The 22,085-nt window shown below is 38.6% G+C and overlaps 1 protein-coding gene across 7 annotated transcripts in view; it reads right to left on the reverse strand.

Annotated features, from left to right (window-relative positions):
* The window catches only part of enox2 (ecto-NOX disulfide-thiol exchanger 2), a 278,033-nt gene extending 270,180 nt beyond the window's left edge, over window positions 1-7,853 (reverse strand). For 5 of the 7 annotated variants that reach the window (XM_072668263.1, XM_072668268.1, XM_072668266.1 and 2 more), the window contains exon 1: window positions 7,578-7,853. The gene's annotated coding sequence lies outside the window, so the exon portion shown is untranslated. Of the gene's footprint in view, window positions 1-7,573 lie in introns of all 7 variants that reach the window. The other 2 variants (XM_072668264.1, XM_072668262.1) reach the window with 1 other exon arrangement.
* Window positions 7,854-22,085: the final 14,232 nt, after the last annotated feature.

Below are 22,085 nucleotides of genomic sequence, written 5' to 3' on the forward strand. Positions count from 1 at the left end.
CGGAATGAAGCAAAAAATAGCGTCAGTGGACTCGTACTATCAGGAAGGGGCACGTTTGAAGTTGATGCTCTACCAAGGCCTATTTCATGCTTTTATCATTTTGCCATGCCTGAGCAATACTGGAAAATGGCATGCTTATCATAAGCATAAGCAAAATTTGAGCTCAACAACAACTAAACAAACAAACAAACAGAAAAATGGGTAGTCTAGGCTTGTCCTCGCTTTTAATGTATTAAAATGAATATGTCAAAAATATTATTATCAAACTGAGAGCTTGTTCAAAAGCCAAGAATGAATATAATGAATGTGAAGCTTTTAATATTCAACACATACACACTCTTTCATTTAACAATGAACCATGGTTCATTGATTACCTTATCAGTGGAATGTCAAAAGAGAAAGGCTGGTCCATTTTTATTTCTTTGCTCTGACCATGAAAGAAAGAAAGAAAGAGAGAGAAAGAGAGAGAGAGCAGTCCATTCACATTACATAAGCCACCTGGAAATGTCCAATGACAGCTTTCTTACAGATAAATTTATAAAACAAACAAAACAGAAAGCATTACACCCACACGTGTGACAAAAACAAAAGCTAATGGATTTTTTGAAGTTGTATTCAGTCACATTTTAGACCTGTTTGAACCACAGTGGTACTTCTCTGTTTCATTTGAATTATCCTTTCAATGTGAGCGGCCTACATGCAATTACAGCCTCAGCCAAAATCTTTTTGGGGGAACATTTGTTTAGCTGTTGCAACATTTCATAATGTTTCACATAGTGGATAAGGCTAAACAGAACCCCATCCCAGATTGGATTAACAGAAACAAAAGCACATGCCATGCAGTTCGCAAGCAATTGGACTCAATTGGACACAATCTTCGCTGGTTGTGCTCAGGGAATGCTGCCTTTTTTGCTTCTGGATGTTTTGGGGTTTGCTCAGAGGGGCTGAATAAAAATGGTGTGACTGCAAGGAATAAAAAGGTAAAGGTGCACGTTTTTGTCACTGTACAGTGTACAGCGAAATGTGTCCTCCGCATTTAACCCATCTGGTAGTGAACACACACTCACACACACACATGTGAATATAACAATGAGGTGGTGATATGGCATAAGGCCTGTATAATATACAAATACATCCACAGTTCTTACAGTGTACAAAACAATACAAGTCCAAATGTTTGCTCTTTTGAACATTTCTTCTGATATCATAGGAAGTTATAAATAAGGAGTCTGTATGCAGCAATACTCTGCTGGGATAGCTTTACCCTAGATGTTGGAACACTGTTGGTTTGGAATTGCATCAAAAACTACACTCCAACGTGTCCCAAAAGTACTGGATGAAGCTCCAACACTATGTGGGGGGAAAGAAACTATAACTTGCACTGTCTGTCTGTTCTGTCTGTTCAAAATCAATAAAAATAAAAATCCTAATAGTCCTATGTTTTTTGTTTCCTGTTGTACCGAACTGGTACCGAACCATGAGGTCCAAATTGCAGTGTGAACCGAACAATGACTTTTGTGTACCGTTACACCCCTATTCACACATGTTCACAACAGCATAGAGTCATATTTTTATGACAATAAATAGAATCATCCTGCCAAGCAAGATAAGGGAATTTCACAGGAGATGTACAAGAGATAAAGTCTACATAACAGACTTTAACCAATACCAACAATGACACTGAAACCCTAAAGCCCCATGCCAATGCAATATTTTATTTAAAAGCAACTAAGCTTAGAAATAGCTGTTTTAGCCAAAGTTCTTCACTTAGTATGAGCATCTATATGTAGGCCATCATGTTCAAACTACTCAGTCTTGGACCCTAGCCTTTACACACAAGACAGATGCAAATGCAAAGCGTCATAAGCCATAATTAAAAGCTTCAAGTGACCAGTCATTATAATCTAATTAGTAATATATTAATTTTGAACTATTTTTGATCAATCAATAGCAGCAATAACAAACTTCAGGGGTAGTAAAGGCAGTAGTTCTCTTAAAAAAAAAATCTTAATCGGTTATATGTCTGGTTAGAGGGTTCTTTTGCAGATGGTTCTATATAGAGCCCAAACAATAAAACCTTTTTGTTTAGAGTGTAAATCTTTAATGTCTCTTTAAATGAGCAATTACAGTTCTTCAAGGCCACAATCCTTTCTTTCAAACCTAGACTGAGCTCTTCAGGACTGAAACTGGTCAACCCTCCATTATTAAGGGTATCCAACCACAGTGTGGAGGGGGAAAAATCATGGGAGATTAGCTGGGAAACACCAATGCGAGACGAATCCCTAAAACGAAACTAATGGATCAAGGAGACCCAGGATCATGATATAGCCCTATGGCAGGCGATTCGGATATGTACCAAGCCTCATACCTCCATAAATATTTTAAAGAAGATTTGATGCATCCCTCAACTGTGAGGCATCTCTAGATGAGCTTTTAAAGCCTGGCATGCATCAGAGAATTGTTAATGAGAAGGAGATACAAAGCAGATACTCAAGGTACACTCAGAGCTAATGGAGGTCAAACATCCTAAATCTTTCATGGAAAAAATACTTCATCATAATCACAAGGATGCCCTTTATGAGTTTCTTTTTGAGAACTTAAAACGACACTAAACGCCACATGCTAAAAACCTAAGGGGGTTGGTATCTCCTTATCTATAACTGACACTGCATATGACTGTTTAAAAAAGTGTAATTATAACTAATTACCAGTGGATTAATTTGGGCATGACTTATCATTTCACATTTCAGAACATTAATTGAAAATTAAAACAATGGAGGTGCACAGATGCATATTCCCTATGTAGGCTATTACAGGAAACAGAATTTGTGAGGGTAGTGAAAAATTTCAGAAACTACCTTACTGTTATACTGTTTCACTCATTACTGTGCGTCTGCAGATTCTGTCACTTAAACATCTAAACGTCACGCTCACGCCCAATTGAACCAGTCTGATGACATGCCTGACACACAAGAGAACAAAAAAAGAGACATGCTAATAAATCTATGGACAGTAAAGTGGCCTAACTAGTTCTAAACTCAGCTACATACTACAGACATATTTACAACAGAAGAAGCTGGAGTGTAGCTGGAGTGTATTATTACAAGCAGTCCACTGGGGAAGGTTTGTACAGTACTTATTATGGTAAATATTGGGACTGTTCTCCACTTTACTGTAAAAGAAAGCCCAAAACAATGTGATATACTGTAGAGTGAATGAGGCACAGTCTCAGATACAGCTACAACCTTTTAATATCAAAATGCTGAGGCTCCAAGTGGCTCAGTGGTCTAATGTGCTACCACTATGACCCAGGGGTCGGGAGTTCAAATCCAGAACCATGCTTTTGTCATCATCGGCCAGAGTGAATGCTCTCTCCCCTCATCACCCTTAAGCGATGTTGGCTGACACAGGCGTCTGTTAACTGGTGCAGTGGAGCCGGGGAACCGGAGAATGGCTGCCCAAAAAGAGGGGGTGGCTGGCTTTGCATGTATTGGAGCAGAGGTGTTAAGTCCTGACCCTCTCAGTGTGGGGCGCATTGCTAGTGCTAGGTGGAGCCAATTACAGTGGGTTAATGAGAGGTTAAAATATATATCATTTTCCTGCTATCTGTTTATCAATTTGTTTATTTTTCATTAGTTTTCTTGAAAAAAAGCAGTGTGTGTTATTCTCAGTGTTATTGTCAAGCTAGAGAATAGGTTTGCCCATCCTTAACCCTGACTGTGTTTTGTATTCAAATTTAACAGCCCAGCTCATATTACTGTCACACAGTTATACACTGAGTGAGTCATATTGCATTCCCAGTAGCATAGCTGTCTAATGATTCACCCCATCTCCAGGAAACATCGAGTTTGAACGCTGGTGCTGCCTTAAAAAAATCTGTAACAATTGGTGCATTATCAGTGATATTTTTTTTGCCAATATCGATAAACTTGCAGATTATCAGTTTTAGCCTTTAGATCAGTCAAGCCACGATTTTATTAACACTTTCCCTCTATCGAAGTGAGCCCTCAGAAGAGAATAATTGGCCTCACTGTCTTTGGGCGGATAGGATGGCCCTCTTTCTGCCCTCTGGCATCAGAAATGCAGGCAGGCATTTCTAGCTGACAACAGAATTACCAGTTAGTGTTCTCCTTCAAGCATGTTCAGCTTATTTAGCACTTAATGTGTCTTAGAGCAAGCACATGCAAGCCTTCACCCTCCCATCTTGGTGGAAATGCATGACAGGAGGTGCCCTAACTAGTGTGTGGGAATTGGACATTAGAAAGAAAGGCTTTTCTAATATAATGCTGGATAAACACAAATTTATCAGCACCCACCGGCCTTCTCATGCTCTAGCGGTACTTGTAACGTTCAAACAGAAGGTATTAAGGTCAAGTAGAGAAGAGAAATAAAAGGAAATGCAACACTTGACATCTGAGAACGAAGACCATCTTTGAAAATAACAACAAATTTCATCAGCATGAAAAAAAAGCAGAGACAGAACTGCCGAGTACTCAGAACCAACATCCACTTTCTCTGATTTCTAAGATAATATGGGCTACAGAGGCTGATCTGACATTCAGTCAACTCGACCATTCTGCTTTACCCTTCTCTGATCTGGGCAGAGATCGTGCAAGTAAGGGGACCCGCCTTTGATCATCCTGCATGCAAACAGCTGCACATCAGCCTGGAGAATCTGAACCTCCTTGACAGCCATGTGCTTGTATCAGCAAGTGATAGTGTTCTTCTCATGTGTTGCTAGGATACAAAACTTTTCACGTGCATTGCTATGGACAGGATGTTTATGCAGTGCTGACACACACGTTGCACCTGTGCCCACCCTCTGCATCCTAAAAATACTGAGGATGCACAGGAGTGAATGAAAACCAGAATGCAAAAGCAGCGTACTGAGGCACGCGGCAGGAAGAATGAGATTAAAAGGCCACTTGAGGAGGCGAACAGTACCAACTCATGCTATGATGCATTTCAGCCAAGCCTGTCAAAGTCGTTCTCACCCAGCATGAAAATTCTTACTTACATTTACCAGCATGAGCCATGAGCCTAGCTTTCAGGCTTTCACACTGCCTTCAGGTAGCCTAGGGTGGAGCTCAACTGTCAGTTTCATAAAACAAGCACAGGTAACTTTCACTGTAGATGTGAATGAACCTAGCTGGTTGAATATCCACCGATCAGCCATAACATTAGCACCACCTGCCTAATATTGAGTAGGCCCCCATTGTGTCGCCACAACAGATCTGAGCATTCAAGGCATGGACACCACAAGACGTTGTCCACCACAAGATGATGTTATTCTTTAAGTCCTGTAAGTTGTGAGGTGGTGTCTCCATGGATCACATCAGTAAGACTTAGGTTCCCAAGGCCCTGTCACCTAGCCATCACAGTTTGGTCCTTGTCAAAGTGGCTCAGATTCTTAAGCTTGTTCATTATGCCTGATTTCATCACATCACTTTCAAGAACGTCATATTGTTAACAATATTTAACTGTGAGGTATGGAGACCCTACGTCTCCATACCTCCAAATTTCAAGTAAACATTCACACAGTGTGAAATGCTAACACTGTTGGATACTGATATGTTGTTGGTTTGATATTTCTGCTATTTCTACTAAATTTAACTAATGTTGGAGCTTGATGTCAACCCAATATTGGCATTTAACAGATATGTGACTTTTATTTCCAACCAAAATTCAATGTCTGAACATTAACCTGATTGTCACTGAAGACTAAAATTCATCTGTCTGAAAGTCATCTGCTGGGAAGGCAGCTTGGAAACCTTACCTCTTCTCTAGGACAGTTCAATTTAATCAATTCACAGAAACTAAGAAAGTGCATGACTCATTAAAGCTGCTAATAATAAGGTGGACAAGAAGGCTTTTTTTTGGTGTATGTTTTCAGAGGTTGCGTCTCATTTTCATTTGATTCAAGGACATACCTGGCACAGCCTATTAGAAACATTACCCTCCATGACCCCTCCAGAATGTAAGCTTTGCAAACAAAGTAATGCCCTGGCTTATTACTTAGCTGTCAGGGGTAATGAATAAGCAGATAGTGGATTAACTGGATACAATATCTGTATCGCTTGCATTATTTGACCCGTCTCATGTGGACATTTACTCAGCACATTAACTAAGCAATGCAGTTAGTTGAGGTGACCTGGCCCATTTTAAGAAGATCCCTGAAAACTGGGTGGGATAAGATAATCTCTGATGCCATAAAGTCTGGCCACAATATCTGTTACTGTGAATGAGTAATGATTACCAAAAATTTTAAAGTTTCTTAAACAAGACTTTCACAGTTTCAAAATAAGAAAAAGCAGAAACATCTACTAAATGCTATAAAAGCCATTTAAGTTTTGCATTAGCCAGATAAAGCCCATTAGTTTAAAAAGAGGGCTGGGTCAAACATGTAAACAGTTCTCGCAAGTGAGGGGGAGCATTAATGACCTGATAAAGGGTGTAGTTATTTTTTTCTGACTGGAGAAGCACTTTGAGGAACAGGGAGCTCCTATAGTATCAAGGTAAAAAATAATATTTAGAGAAATAATTTGTTCCCTCAATTTAACAAATTGTTCGGTCGGTTTAACTAAGGTGCTTCCTCTACATGAGGGTAACAAATTCTTAAATTGAGGGAATGATTAATTCAACTGACAGAATCATTTGTAAGCTAAATTGAGGAGACATTGTTAAACTGAGGGAATGGACTGTTAAATAAAAAGATTTATTAAACTGAAGGTTGTTTTTGGTTTAATTCAGGTAATAATTGGTAAATTGAGGGAACGGTTTATATAACAGGGGGAGCGATTTATTAAACTGAGGGATCATTTTTGTTGAATTCAGGGAATAATTTACCAAGTTAAGGGGACTATTTATTATATTGAGAGCATGGATTGTTAAATTGAGGGAATGAATAAATTAAGAAAACGATTTATTAAATTGAGAGTAAATTGAGAGGTTGTTAAATTGAGGGGATGGTTTATATAACAGGGGGAGCGATTTATTAAACTGAGGGATGCTTTTTGTTGGATTATGGGATTTATATATTAAACGAAGGGAATATTTCTTAAATTGAGAGAACGGGTCGTCAAATTTAGGGAATAATGTAGCTGATAAATTGAGAAAAATATTTATTACATTGAGAGTACTGACTGTTAAATTTAGGGAATAATGTAATAAATTGAGAAAAATATTTATTAAATTTAGGGGACGGTTTATGTAACTGGGGGAGTGATTTATTAAACTGAGGGCTGACTTTGGTTGAGTTCAGGGAATGATTTATGAAATTAAGGGGACGATTTATTAAACTGAGGGAACATTTCAAGCCTCTGTATAGATAGATAGATATTATTTTTCTACCTTAAAGCTTTAGGTGCTTCCATAGGAAATAGCTATATCTACATTAAGTTGAGCTAAGAAAAACAGTTAAAACCCACTAATTAGGACATGCTGAAGCTGGGGGGAAAAGCCCCCTACACCCTCCCCTGACCACCCATTCTCTGCAGCGAGACACTTTCCCACAAAAACAACACCAGCACCTCCAGCTTCACACAGCCGCTGGACCGTCTACTTACTTACTTACTTACTTGGTTCGCTTTCTAGCTGCACTGCTAACTTCCGAGCGGAGCAGCTCGTTCATGTGTGGTCACCACGCTGCTGGAGGAGCTGAGTTCAGAATGAGGGGATCGTCCTCCGTTTCTGCGGGGAAGGCATGCCGGAGCCTCCCGTGTGTCGCCGGCCACACCGGCAGGGTGTTCAGCTCCTGCTTCCTTAACCGAGAGAGAAACACGCTGCGCGGCTCTGCCAACTTCTGCTTGGTTACTAGGCAAAGCGGAGCGACCGCGGCGCTGTCAACGGGGACGTAAACACTACTAAGCATTATGGGAACCTGGAGGACAGCACGTGGTGTGTGTTGGTGTGTTTCAATTTCTTTACCCACCCGTATTCGGGAGAAGTCCCGCCTCCTGTGACAGGATTGGCTAAAGGAGGTCCGGAGCTTGCGCTGGGATTGGCTAGTCAGTAAAGGTCGTAAGCAGTCCGCCTATTAGGAGTCTATTTGACTGAAAACGGGTGGGGAGGGATGGAAACACCGCTGTATAGCGACATCTACAGGGACTGAAAGCAAGCACACGCTACACAGCTGTCCTTTTACTGTCCTTTTGAGACCAAAAAACAAAGGGTTTGAGATATATATATAGCTATATATATAATTCTATATGTAAGTCTATAATTCTATAATTATAATTATAATTATATATACATATTGGGAATAATTTTAGTATTTACATATTGTGGCTAAAATAATCTTATTTATTTATTTATTTTATTATTTGTTTCTATTTTTATTATTTATTTGATTATGTCCTCTCGACAGTACAGTAGGATACAAATAGATTGCGTAAAAGGTGCCAGAAAAAGAATTTCTGGGTCTCAGGAGGAAAGAGACATTTCGATTCGAACACCTACACACTTTATTCGGTTCTAACTAATTAACAAGCTCCTCGTGTGCTAGAACAGGTGTGAGTAGAAAGAGAACACAGAAATGTGCATAGCATGGGGTCCCCAGGACTTTTCAGGAGGACCCACAGGTTGAAATCAGGTATCAGTGTGTGGCCTATGTGTGTGTGCTTATGTGTTAGCTTCTAATGAAGGGTTTTTACACAAATGGAGGCAGGGATTACTGCTTTGGATTACTCGCTTGTGCCCAAGCATCATTTTAATTGGTAGAGAGAGTGTTCCGTGTGATGCTCGCTCTACCAATTAAAAAAAACGTTTACAGACCCCAGTGCCCAGGGCCCTCGGACTGCCTGGGGCCTCAGACCACAAGGCCTGAGGTGGCTCAAATAGCCTACTTGGTATAATATAGGCTGCTGGAGATGTAAACATATAACATATAACAAGAATATGACTGGAATATGTACATGTGGCAGAATGAGCAAAGTACATAAAGAAAAGTTATCTGTTCTCAGGCACCATCAAATGTAACACTGTCATGTAAAGACCTTTAAAATAGTAGCCATGTGTGGTAGCCCTGGTGGTTAGCACATTTAGCTCTCAACGATGGGATCTTGAAGTCCCCATGTGAGTGGAGTTTCCATGTTTTCCCTGTGTTCATGTAAGTTTCCTCAGGAGACTCCAGTTTTCTCCCACAGTCCAAAAACCTGGTGATCAGGGTAATTGGTTACTCTAAAATTGCCCTGGTCTGTGTGAGTGAGTGTGTGGCCAGATATGCATTGGCACTCTATCCTGGGTGATGCCCCCCTGCCCAGTCCTCCAGTAAATGGCTGTTTGTGGTTAAGAGTACACTATGTGCAATTGGTTGCACATAGGTTAAGTGTTAATTGTAAACCATCCGTGCTATATAAGCTATATTTTGGAGCATTTCTATTGGTTCATTCACCATAAAATTTGGACATAGTGGCCTCTAAAGATAGTTTGCCCAATTGGTCTACATGATCCATCACTGAAGCAGCATGAGATACATGACATTCTGTAGGCCCCATATTAAACTGTATTCTTAAATAGACTGTAGGGGTGCACACTGTCATTATATGAATCTGTTACAGCATCTGTTTAGTGTTTAAAATGTCTGTATCTCCACGTGTTTCCTGATTTGAGCTGGCCATGGGTGTGGCCTAAACCTCACATTTCCGTGTAATAGTCCTGTACATGGATTTTATTATGCTTAAGAGCAATGAAAACATGCATGTATGTTTACTTAGCTACCCATGTATAGGTAACAACATATGCCAAAAATATTTTTTTTTATATAATATTTTATATTTTGTATTTATTTATATATAATTATATTAAAAAAGAAATAAATGCATACTGAAATAATAAAAAAAACACAAAACCAGAAATAAATAAATAAATGTATTAATAAATGAATAAATATGGGATTTAAAAATCAAAAATAATCACCTACATGTGTTATGTATTTATGCATTTATTGACATATTTATAAAAAATTTTATTTAATCCTGCAGTGTCCTAATGAGGTAAACTAAATCGTCACATTATTGCTTCACTGTAGAGAAAGCAGTGTGTTCATTTACTCGCGCCGTGTTTTTGACTCACATGACTCCCGACTGAAGAAGCAGTGCTGCCTGTCTGGCTCCTGCTGTGTTGATGGAGGCTGTGAGCTGAGGCTAACAGCAGTTTCTGTGTCACACCTACAGCACGCCAGCAATTTCTGAGATGTTCATGCTTTTAAAAAATAGAGTACAGCATGTACAGTCTATGTAGTTATAGTTATGATATTTATACTAAGCAGATGTGGTAAAAGGAACCCCATCTATCTATGAAACCTAACGTCTCAATTTAAAAAATAAAGGTTCCTAAATGGTTCTTGGCTTAAATGTGCAATTCTAGTAAAAATATTTCATTAGCACTGAACAAGTACCTTCTACAGAGCAATAAGGGGAAAGTTCTCTATGCCCTCACAGAGCTTTCCTTAAACTGCATGTCCGTGCCAAGAACCAATTAGGACTGTGAGACATTAGGTCTGATAGGGTTAAACCGTCTATTGTTTAGATTAGCATCCTGGCCAAGCATTAGCCATCTGGCTAATGCAACATTCATTTGTTTAGTTGATACATTTGAATGTACTTTGTATTTGGCATGTTTCACCCTCCATAGTAGCCATGAGTTATAGGTCAGACAGAATCAAGTACAGCAGTCCGGAAAGGAAGTTTCAGTAAACTCCTCGGCCACAGCCACAGACACATGAGCAAGGTCATGTCAAGGTCATGTCAAGGTCATGGCTGGCATGGCTGGATTTATGACACGTGTAACACAAAAGCCTACTCAGCATGAGAAGAACAACAAATAGTGTGCCTCCTCTAAGCATCTGTATCTGTTTTGAATATATTATCTGTTTATTCTGAATAATGTATTCATATTTGGTTGCATCCCCAGTAGACTCACACTGGATAAGGCTTTAAATGGCAGCATAGACCACATTTTCTAAAAACGGAAAGGTTCAAACCACCAAATGAAGCAATAAAGCATTCATACCGCATCTCCAAAGTAAATATCATCCAATAAGGTCACAGGAAGTTCTCCTTACTTTTTTATTTGCACAATCACCATGCTATTTAGGCAGCACCTCTATTTTACCTTAGAAATTGCACTGAGAACAATAAAAGCATACTCCATTACAAACACACCCTCTGGAGAAGGGAATGGGGTAGCAGGGCTGCACTCCAGGAGAGACTTAGAGTCACTTAAGTGCTTTGCTCAAGGGCATGATGTCACTAATAACACACAAAAGAAAAGTCAAAAATAAAGCAACAATACCAAGACAAGCGGGTGACATTGGAAGGAACATGTCCTTCCTAAAGCTTTGGGCTAAATATGATAAGTAAACGTTTATCACAATGGTGACTTAAGTGGATGGAGAAAATCCACTGCTTTAAGGCCTCTGTGTGATCTTCACGCCTCAGAACGAAGGGCAAGAAAGCCGGAATAAATCCCGGTCTTTGTTTCTTGATTGCCAGCTCTTAATTAATGTATGAACTAAGACTCTGTTTTTTCTTAAAATAATTCTCTTGATTGAGCAGTCTCTGCACTGTCTGCCTACGCTGATCTACCAAAGGCAAGCTCTTATGCATGGTTGGAAACAGATATTCAGGGCGATGTCTTCCTCTGTTCTGACAGCTGAAGGCCATTGCTAGCAGCAGGAGAGTTAGGCTGCAGAGCTGCGCTCTTAGGGCCGTGGGCTGTGGGTCTTTCAGAACAGAATCCGACAAGGCTAGGCAAACTGGTGTGGAAAGCTAAGGGGCGACTGCTTCAGATCTCCCCTGTTCTTTTCCCTTTGATGCCTTCAAAATGACTGAGCTTCTAGGGTTTCTCCGGACGAGCCTCCAACAAAGCTGACTGCTTCCAGCCTAGCTGGGGTTTCACATCTCTAGATCTCAATACACTGTAAAAAAGTGGTTTGTTAGTTTAGTGTAGAAACATTATGAAGGTCATAGAAGTACTTTTAATGAAAGAAAACTTCAATAAGCAAGGAAAAATGTAGTGTAGATGAGCCAAATGACATTAGATTAGTTCATAATATCAAACTTTAACTTCTGACCCTGTAGAACTTTTAAAAGTGTAGTCGTTGTTTCTATATGTAACTCATTTTTTAGTTATGTACACAGCAAACTGTCTACAGTAACTACTTTTTCTTTACTACTGTCAATTTCAACCCCCCCCCCCCCCCCAAAAAAAAAGGAATTAATTACGGTAGTAAATAAATGAAGTAACTGTCAATTACATTTTTACTAGTTTTATTTAACTGACATAACCATTTCATTCAAAGTATGTATTTGCGTCAAATAAAATATGTTAAATAGCTTGTTACTGCATGGCTTTTCGAATGATTATTTTATTTTTATTTTTTTGCTGTGATATAATGGAAGATATAGTACTATTTAGTTTAGTATAGTACTATTCTTTTATGATCAAGCTAGTGTTGAAGTACCTGAGTCCAGTCCTGAGACCATAAACTAGGAGTCTCTTCCTCTATCACATTTAGACCCACTCTTGTTTCGGTCTCAGGATGAAGTAGACTCAAAAAGTCCAAGCGTTTATCTGACTTAATGGTAAATAGTTACTGAACTTTTTTCTGTCTTTATTGAATAATAGTTAGGTTTAAGTGTGATCAAAACAACATGCTGAACCTCTCAAACCTCTCCATTAAAAGCCACCGTACACTGGGAAGCAGACGCACTTCACAATGCCATTTAGCATCATGTAGACTTTCTAAAAAAAATCACTGGAGTCAAGGTGAAAAAAGACCAGGATAGGTAAGGTAGGTAATGGAACAGAATGAAAACGGAATAAAAAATGAAAAAGGTCTGAATATTGTAGATAAATGTAGTAACAGCCACTTCACTTTTTATCACATTTTACTTGTTGTATTTAACTGAAATAATTACTTTAAGTGAATCAATATTTTATCCAAGGTATTAATTTGGAATGAATAAAACCAATTAAATTGCTTGTAACCATACAGTTTTCCAAATGACTATTGCATTAATGCTGAAAGTTCAGAATGAGGAAGCTTAAAGTCTGAAAAATCCAAACTAAATGCTAAACTAACATCATAAACTCATATTTTTGGATAATATTTTTCTAATGTTATGTTAAGTTACATTTTTTATACGTTTACTGAGCATTAAATACTATTTCTCTAAATTTACAACATATTTATATGTTAAGACAAATGTTTTTATTAACAGTTTGTTGTCATAAAGCATCACAATGAGGCCTTCAGTCCTACAAGTGAAGCCCTAACCAATCGCAGAGCCTATTTTGCTGTATCTAAATAAAAAGGTGAATGTGCATGTATTTGTCACTGTACACACACTAGTGAACTAGGAGCAGTGAGTACACACACACCCAGAGCAGTGGGCAGCCAACTCCAGCACCCGGGGAGCAGAGAGGGTAAAGGGCCCTGCTCAAGGGCCCAACAGTGGTACCTACTGAGTATAAATATCTTATATATCTAAATATCTTATTTGGACAAGTGTCCATATAGCTTTTCACAGATTTAATCCTTGTGTAGGACCAGTGCAGTGATATTTCGTAATGCAGGATTCTGCTGATTACAAATGAACTAAAATGACAGACATGTTTTTTGTAATTCATAGAAAGAAAGCCTTTTCTGAAGGCTTAGAAGGCCCTGAAGGTTCCCCACCGCTGAAAACAGTCCTCATTCTCTAGCTGCAGATGTGAATGGGAAATTCTGCACTGTGCATCCCACTCGAGTGCATTGTTTCTATCAGAAAGGAGCAGGAGTGTGTTCGAGAAAGATGTGTGGGCATGTGTGGAGCAGAGCATGGGGACAAACACAGCCTAAGGTATCAAAACTGAACATCACTTTTATACAAATTAGTCACTGTGTTGACTCTGTGTGTGTGCACACGTGTGTGTGTGTGTGTGTGTGTGTGTGTATGTGTCAGGGGTAAAAGCATTCTGCCTTCACTTCTACAAGGGCCTCCATGCCATAGAGGAAGCCCATGTGTTTGATGGATAGGAATATTTACTCTAAGGGATACTTGATACCCAGCAGTGTGTAAATGCATGTGTGTGTATGTATCACTACCCAGCTCCAGGTCTAGGCTAGTTCTTTGTTGTTGAGGCACTGTGGGCAGAAACAGATGTATTAGATGCTGACTGACCTCAGATGTACACTAAATGGAGTTACAGGACTGGACACGTACGAAAGTACTACTTTTTTGGCAGGTTGATTTCACTATCTGCTCCACATTAAAACATGAGACTGAACGACACCACTCCCCAGGTGGAATTGAGAGCGAACACCATTCTCCTAAAGAGAGCTAAAACCTTCTTTAGGAAAAACAAGCTTATCATTTTTCCTATTAGTTGCTATTAGCTGCTAAAAACAGGAGTAGTCTGTTTTTTAGCAGCCGGCAGTATTCTTACATCAAAAGTCCCAAGCATTTCATGGCACTGTAATGCAGATGTGGATGTTTTTTACATTTTTAGGAGGTGGTAATGATGTCTCTTAGGGCCTCTGCTGTACTCACTAGCATTTGAAAGCCACTGCCTAACTGATAGGCCTTGTTTGACCATTGTTCACCAATGTTACATCACACATTGCTCCCAAAACAACCACTACAAGTTGTTTATTTAAAAGTGGCCTCAACCATCAAACCTCAACTATTTTTCAAAGTGCATCTGCTCTACAGTTTGGGAGAGAATAAAGTAGGCTCAAATTAGGGAATGTATTGTTTTGCAACCGCAGCATGCAGGCATGAAAACTTGTGAAAGAGAAAAGCAAGCATGGAAATAATGGCAAAGCCAAGACATCAAATATAACTATGAGTTCAAGACTGAAGACAAAGAAGTGTTTCCCTCTGCTGCCGCCATCCTTTAATTTGTGAGAAAAACAAAACACAGAGAAACAGCCATTAACATTCAGACTTGGACTGAATTCAGTCAGGAGAAGACAAATGGCCTTCTTTCGGTCTCCCAAAAGCCCATTTTCTAGTTCCAGCGCCAGTTTAACATGCCAGTAACATGGGTTTGATGACTACTGGTTGGTACAACAACATGTCCTTTGCCAAATGAGGTGTTGAGAGGACGGAAAATCAAATCAAATTTTTACAACAATTACAACCAGAAGAGTCTTTTATGTTTGCCAGAACGTGCCATCTGCCAGAATTTGATAATACAATATTCAAAACTGCTCTTCACGAAATTCCACATTAAAAAGCCCATATTCTGCATTTTTATTTCATTTTTTGTTTTCTCAAGGTCCACTTATGACATTTGTGTGGTTTTATGGGTCTTAAAATTGTATTAATAACTCACATTCTCATAACCATTTTCCAACCTCACTTTATGCCATAGTAATGCACAGGCTGTGTCCCTCTGTTATGATTTTTGTGGGCATGGTGTCTGTAAATTCTGGAGACTATATTTGGAGAATACAATGATGTGAATATATTACTGCCATTAAAACACTCTTTATAACGTCAGTGTGAAGGTGCAGAGCTAAACTGCTTTCAACTGAGGTGCTATAAACTGTACTACATTTCTGTGACATCACAGAAGTAACTGTATGTATGTATGTACTGGGGAATGATACATTAACACTGCATCCTCTTACCCTGCATGGAACCAACAGAGGCCCCTGAATTTCATGTTAGGATTTAATGAACGTTACACAGTTTAAAAGATTACGAATGTTTAGATACAGCATAAAGAAATTGATTTTTTTCTACAAAAGTTTTTTTAAGAAAACACACAGAAAGATACAGAATGTCAGCCTACGAAAAGTGATGCATTGAATTTACTTTCTACCTGAATAAAACTACATGAATATAATTGCTGATCATGGTAAGAAAAATAAATGTATGAATCAAAGAATGCATTTGTTGAGTATGTATGTTGTTTTTTGATGTATGAATATTAAGTATGTGACTATAGTTTTGGCCAAAATGTCTTACATTTCTATTTACAACCTTGTTATTTGACCTTTTATGGACAAATGATGAGCTCTGATTTTATTGCCTGGTTTATGGAACCGGCGACAGCTCACAGGGGCCACCTAGCACAATATAGCGTATTTTAGCTTAGCTTGTTTTTAGCTGTGCTTGCAAGATCCTAGTATGGATACCCCTTGTTTCCCTGCCTTTCACTTCCTGGATCTTCAAGGTTGACCTCCACACCGGCACAAGAAAGCTGTGGTCACAAAGACCCGTTTTCTGATAGTAGAGTCTGAAGGTGACATTCTGCTAGTCTCAGGAAAAGTATTAAAAACACTATTTTCTTCTAAATTCACAGTTGGGTGGTGTGTGTCTGTAAATTTTGGGGATGTAAACATAAAGTCATAAAGTCAAGACTGCTATGTAACCGGTTTGAGGGTTTTTGAATAGACCTGTGTTTCAGCTTTGTTTTAGTTATGCCAGAATTTCTTTTCAGGGGAGAGACAATAGTGTTTGAGGTTCACAGTTTGCCACTTCCATGTAGAGTTCCATGAACTCTTATTATTCAACCATGGGAAAGAAAACTTTATAATTCAAGAATTTTCCATTCTTAAGCACCTTTAATGTTCACCTTTTCTTGTGTGTAGCAGAGCACACTGCAAAACCGAGAAATCAGGCGAAATGAAGAACTCAGGTTGGATGAGGGAGATGGATACAAACCAAACAACAGAAAAAAAACATGAATTCCTGGGGCGACCAGTGAAGCTGTTTCTGTTTCCACAGACTGAGAAAAATACAAAACATGTCCAGTATCTTTTAGGAACTTTAGGCCATACAGCTGTTCTACTTTCTAGCAAGACAAACATTTCTCACACCTAGTGGGTAGAGAGAGACAGAGAGAGAAAGAGAGAGAGAGAGAGAGAGAATTAGACAAAAGGAAAACAAGAAACAGATGTAGTACATCAAGGGATAACCCACTCCGCTCCCTCTAACCATCCCCCCAACTCCTCTGTGATATAAATGTGTACTGGGGAAGATTGTATTCCAGGTCATTCCTAAACTATTTCTATTAGTTTAGTCATGAAGAAATCTTGACACAATGTGTTTTCAAATGAGTGTTATGAGGTTTTGATATGGCAGTGACAATATGCTGAGTGCACTTCACAAATCTACATTATATGTAATGTATTAGCTTTTATGCAAACTTGTCATATAAATCAATTGTCACTTGTCACATTAATCAGTTTTATATAAAGTATTAATTTGTTCAATGGCAGTCTGTAATATTATAAACTAAATATAATCTACATATTAAACATTTGTGTGAATTAATAATTATAATTAATGTGTGTAATCCTGGAAATGTGTGTTCATCATTCTGGGCACATCTAATATAGATTTGTACAATTTTTTTAAAAAACATTTTTGAGATTATTTTAAACCTTATATTTTCAAACCTTTACATTCAAAGGTTTACACTTGTGATGTTGCATTCATTTTAAACCCATACAGTTGCCTATATATATATATATAGTTCCAGTTTAGTAACAGTTTAGTAACAAGCTGCTCCACAGCTCACTACTGGGGGGCTTTATACCCCGGTTGCCCACACCTGGCATTAGAGATGGTACCAATAGGTTTATCATCCAGAGAGTTCTATTCTACTGGCAGTACTTCTCTATAGGGACTAAGCAAGCTGTGTGTGTGCACATCTGTGCTAGCAATGGGTACAACTCAAAGTATTCATTCATTAATTTGAAGGGGTGTCCACAAACACTTGGGTATATAGTGTGCAAATCTGTATATAGGCTAAGCACTATGAACAGCTGCCTAAACAGCTGCCTAGACCCTAAAGGTTTCCCAGATGATTATTGCCCAGAGCACTTCTCACCTCAGTACCATCATCTCCCCCAAGTAAATATGGCACACATACCTCACTGTCTACATGGTCTAAAATAAAAAAGGACTTACAATTCAGTTGCTGTAAAGTCAAGTTCTGATGCTAAGTGCCCATTGTAGATACTTTCCACAGTGGACAGGTATTAGCATGGGCACTCTGACTGGTCAGCAACCATGCAGCCCTGTGTTGTGTACGACAGCATTCCTCCTGTATCCATCATTAAACAGTTCTCTGACTTGTGCCACAGCAGATCTTTTGCTGGTTTAGACCAGTTGGGATAATCTTTGTTGTCCTTATGCATCAGTGATGTTTTTTTCTTGAAATTTGCAATCATTATACATGTAAATACACTATGTAAATAGGCTGTGTCCCTGCAGCGCATATCTTAAGCTGTTTTTCTGTGACTTCAGAGAAGTAACTCTTCAAAATGTATGTATGTACTGGGGAATGACACATTAACACTGTATCTTCTTACCCTGCATGGAACCAACAGAGGCCTCTGACTTCATCTGGGAATTTCGGAATAGGTTTCTTTGCTTTCTCTGTAATTACTGAACAATAATCTTAGGCTATAATGGATGTTACACTGTTTAAAAGATTAGGAATGTTTAGATTCTGCATCAAAAGGTTTTTATTTAAATTAGGACAATGCAAATTTTGTTCTACAAAACTTTTTTAAGAAAACACACAGAAAGATACTGTGCGTCAGCCTAAGAAAAGGGACACACTGAATTGACTTTTTACCTGAATAAAACTACATGAATATAATTGCTGATTATAAAAACTAATAAGTAAGAAAATACAATATGGAATATAGTAACAAAAATAAATAATAACTCAACATTTATTTAAAGGCATCAATGAAAGCATTTGTTGAGTATGTTGTTTTTGATGAATGAATAGTTAGTATGTGACTTTAGTTGGGGTGAACTGAAACTGAAAATGTCTATTTACATGTCTATTTACAACCCTGTTATTTTACCTCAGAGTGAAACACACTGATTTTCCTTTTACAGAAAAATGATGCACTCTGATTTAATTGTCTAGTTTGTGGAACCAGCGATGGCGATTATGCATCAGTGATGTTTTTCTTCTTGGAATTTGCAATCATTATACATGTAAATACACTATGTAAATAGGCTGTGTCCATGAGCCCGTATCTTGAGCTGTTTTTGTTTTAAAGTGAATATTGAGGTTATTGAAGAATGCCTGCAGGACTCGTCTGCACTATTTCACTGATCTTGAGCTCCAGAATCTCAATTTGTCCACCATCTTGATGTCAAAAGTGATTGGGCTTCCAAAACAAAGTGGTTTCATTTGCAAATGTAGGCATTTCTGAGGAGAGTTCATCTTAAGCACAGTTGTTGTGGTGCATCCGTGCTGTGGGTGACAGGCAGGATCACAGCAAGGCCTTCTGTTGAAAAGAGGCTGGTATGTAATTGGACTCATTTCCAAACAAGACATCAGATAAAGTGACTCTGACACACACACACAGAGAGAGAGAGAGAGAGAGAGAGAGAGAGAGAGAGAGAGAGAGAGAGACCAAGAGAGAGAGAGAGAGAGAGATCTGCAGTGGCTGTCTATGTCCTCCTAGAGGAACATGCAGGAACAGCCCATTAACTGCTTAACCAGCTGATCTGGCATGTAATCATTTCTCATCATCAGAGACCAACATGCTGGACAACACGTCAGATGGTACTCCGTCCATCTGTAGGCAGCATTGAAAAACATCTGTGATGTTAAAAACAATGCGTTGTGCTATAAAGCAACTACACACAGTTGTGTAATTTTAGTTTATTACCAGGCTGCTGTATTAATGTACTGGAAGGTTCAACGTTCATATTCACTGCATGTCCAAATGTTTGTGGACATGAGTAGAAACAAAAAATTGTTTGCCTCCCTCTGCTCTTCTAGGAAGGCTTTAGGTTAGCTGTTGGACCATTACGGTGTGGATTTAATTGCATTTAGACACAAGAGCATTAGTGAGGTCAGGATCAGGATTGGATGATCAGTTCTGGATCACAAACTCCAACCCAACTCATCCAAAAAGAAATTGGATAGAGCTCCAACACTCCAGACAACACAGTTTCAGCGCTCCACAGCCCAGCGCTGGTCATGGTGACCTTAGGTTCATGTCTATGGAGATTATACAAGCTGTGTGAACACCTGTGTTAGCAATTGAGGCACATCAATGTAGCTGAATGCACCATTTAGAATGGGTTACTGGACACATCTGAACATATAGTGCAACAATGCTGTCGTATCAAAACCTTGCCTAGCCTGAAACCTTGTCTAGAAAATTAACCACTGACTCAGACCAGTAGCCGACCCTCCATTACCGAATACATTGAAGTTTGTATGGACTCAAACTCTTCTAATTGAAGCTATTAACATTTTTAATAGCTTAATCTAATAACATCATCATGACTTACATGATATTACTACTGCTAAGCATATCTATAATTATATCAGTGCAGCCAAGCACATTAACAAACTTTTGTGGCATGACTTTGTACCATTTATTAATCATTCATAACTGATTCTGACCAGAGGACGATGGGTCCTTGGTTCCCCCCATGTTTTCTTCCTCCAGCTTTGAGGGAGTTTTTTCTTGCCACTGTCGTTTATAGCTTCCTCACTTGGGGTTACGTTTTATGTTTCGTTGTTCTTTGGTCTTATTTCTGGAATTCTGTAAAGCTGCTTTGTGGCAACATCAGCTGTACGCTGTACAAATAAATTTGATTTGGTTTTGTTTCTACCTACTTGGAATACATAAATGTATAATCATGTATTTATGTGAGAAAAGATGGCACAGAAATCCAGCACTATGGTTCATGCCATCTGGAAAACTAACTATTTTATATACATGATATAAGTTATTAATATACCTTAAAGTTAACGGGCCCATCTCACACATGCTTATTTTATTTGATGTCTTTCCTCAGACCACTACTCGTGAGGTTTGTGTGGTTTAACCTTTTCAACCCTAAATGCCTGTGTCAAGGGCACATACTTCAAACAACAGTCACATATTCACATGAAATTCATAGCAGATACTGAATAAGTACTTACTGAATAAAGAGTGCATACTGAATAATTATTACATTATTGAATAATTAGTAGGTCCTGGGTAATTAGAAACTGAATGATAAGTGTTTATGGTATAATATGTAGACTATTAGTAGAACTAGTAGAATATTTAGTAGGTACAAAACTGTTCTATATTTGTATCATCCTGAATAATTAGTAGATACTGCATAAATCCAATTAAAACATCTCTGTTTTTGTTACAGTGGTTTTAAGACAGGTATATGTAAATGATCTGTTTTCTGATTGGCTGTCCTGTTTTGTCTGCCAACACAAAAAAACAATTAATTCAAACCATGGGCTGTTTTTGCAATTTGAAACGTCAGTGATCTTAAGTTTTGTTGTGACTAGGGAGACCACCTGTCCCATTTTACGTTGCACTGTACAGCACTTTTACCCTTTGCCCCACGTCACGCAAATGGAGCATTCTGTCTGCTTTTTTATTCAACCCTTTTTCATTCGTAAGTAAAAACACACGTCCGTGGATAGGCTTACTCTTAATGTGTGTCCAATAGTTCAATAAAGCAGCAATAAAAGCAGTAGTTGACAGGCTGAGTCATTTATCAATAAAGCTGTTGACACGCACATAAACTCTCAAATTTGAGTGTGCGCTGATCGGTCAGGTTAGGCAGTCATGTCCAGTGTGGTCACTAAAAAGAGAAGATTTCAAGTTTCAGTAGCAAATTGACCACAACATACTTTTGGTTAAGACCGGTGAATGGGAAAACAGAGAAAGCTTTTTGTATTTCACGTAAAAGCATTTGGACATGGTGGAGAATATGATGTGAAGCGACATGGTGCATGTGAGTCTTACAGGAAAAGAGCACAACAAGAAACATGCAAATTGATTCAATTGTTTTTTATTAAAATTTTTGTTTTACCTTATCTACACTGAAATAGTTAAACTGTGTATAGACCAGGCCTAATATTTTGTTGAACTCGAATAGGTTAGGCCTGGTATTTTTTGTGCCTTGTATTTCAAAACTGAGGGCATACTTTTAGTTGCATAATGCCTGGTCATTTGGACAGCTGACTAGCTAATTTCATAGTGCAAAATTAGTGTTTAGTCTTGTATAGGCCTATGCCGTAACCAGTAGCTACTTTGGGCTGCCGTTTAATCAGGTAGTGTCTTAATCTTTTGGTCAGTGTGGTTGAAAAGC

The sequence above is a fragment of the Salminus brasiliensis genome, chromosome 2 (genome assembly GCF_030463535.1).
Source record: "Salminus brasiliensis chromosome 2, fSalBra1.hap2, whole genome shotgun sequence".
In the NCBI taxonomy this organism is placed as follows: domain Eukaryota; kingdom Metazoa; phylum Chordata; class Actinopteri; order Characiformes; family Bryconidae; genus Salminus; species Salminus brasiliensis.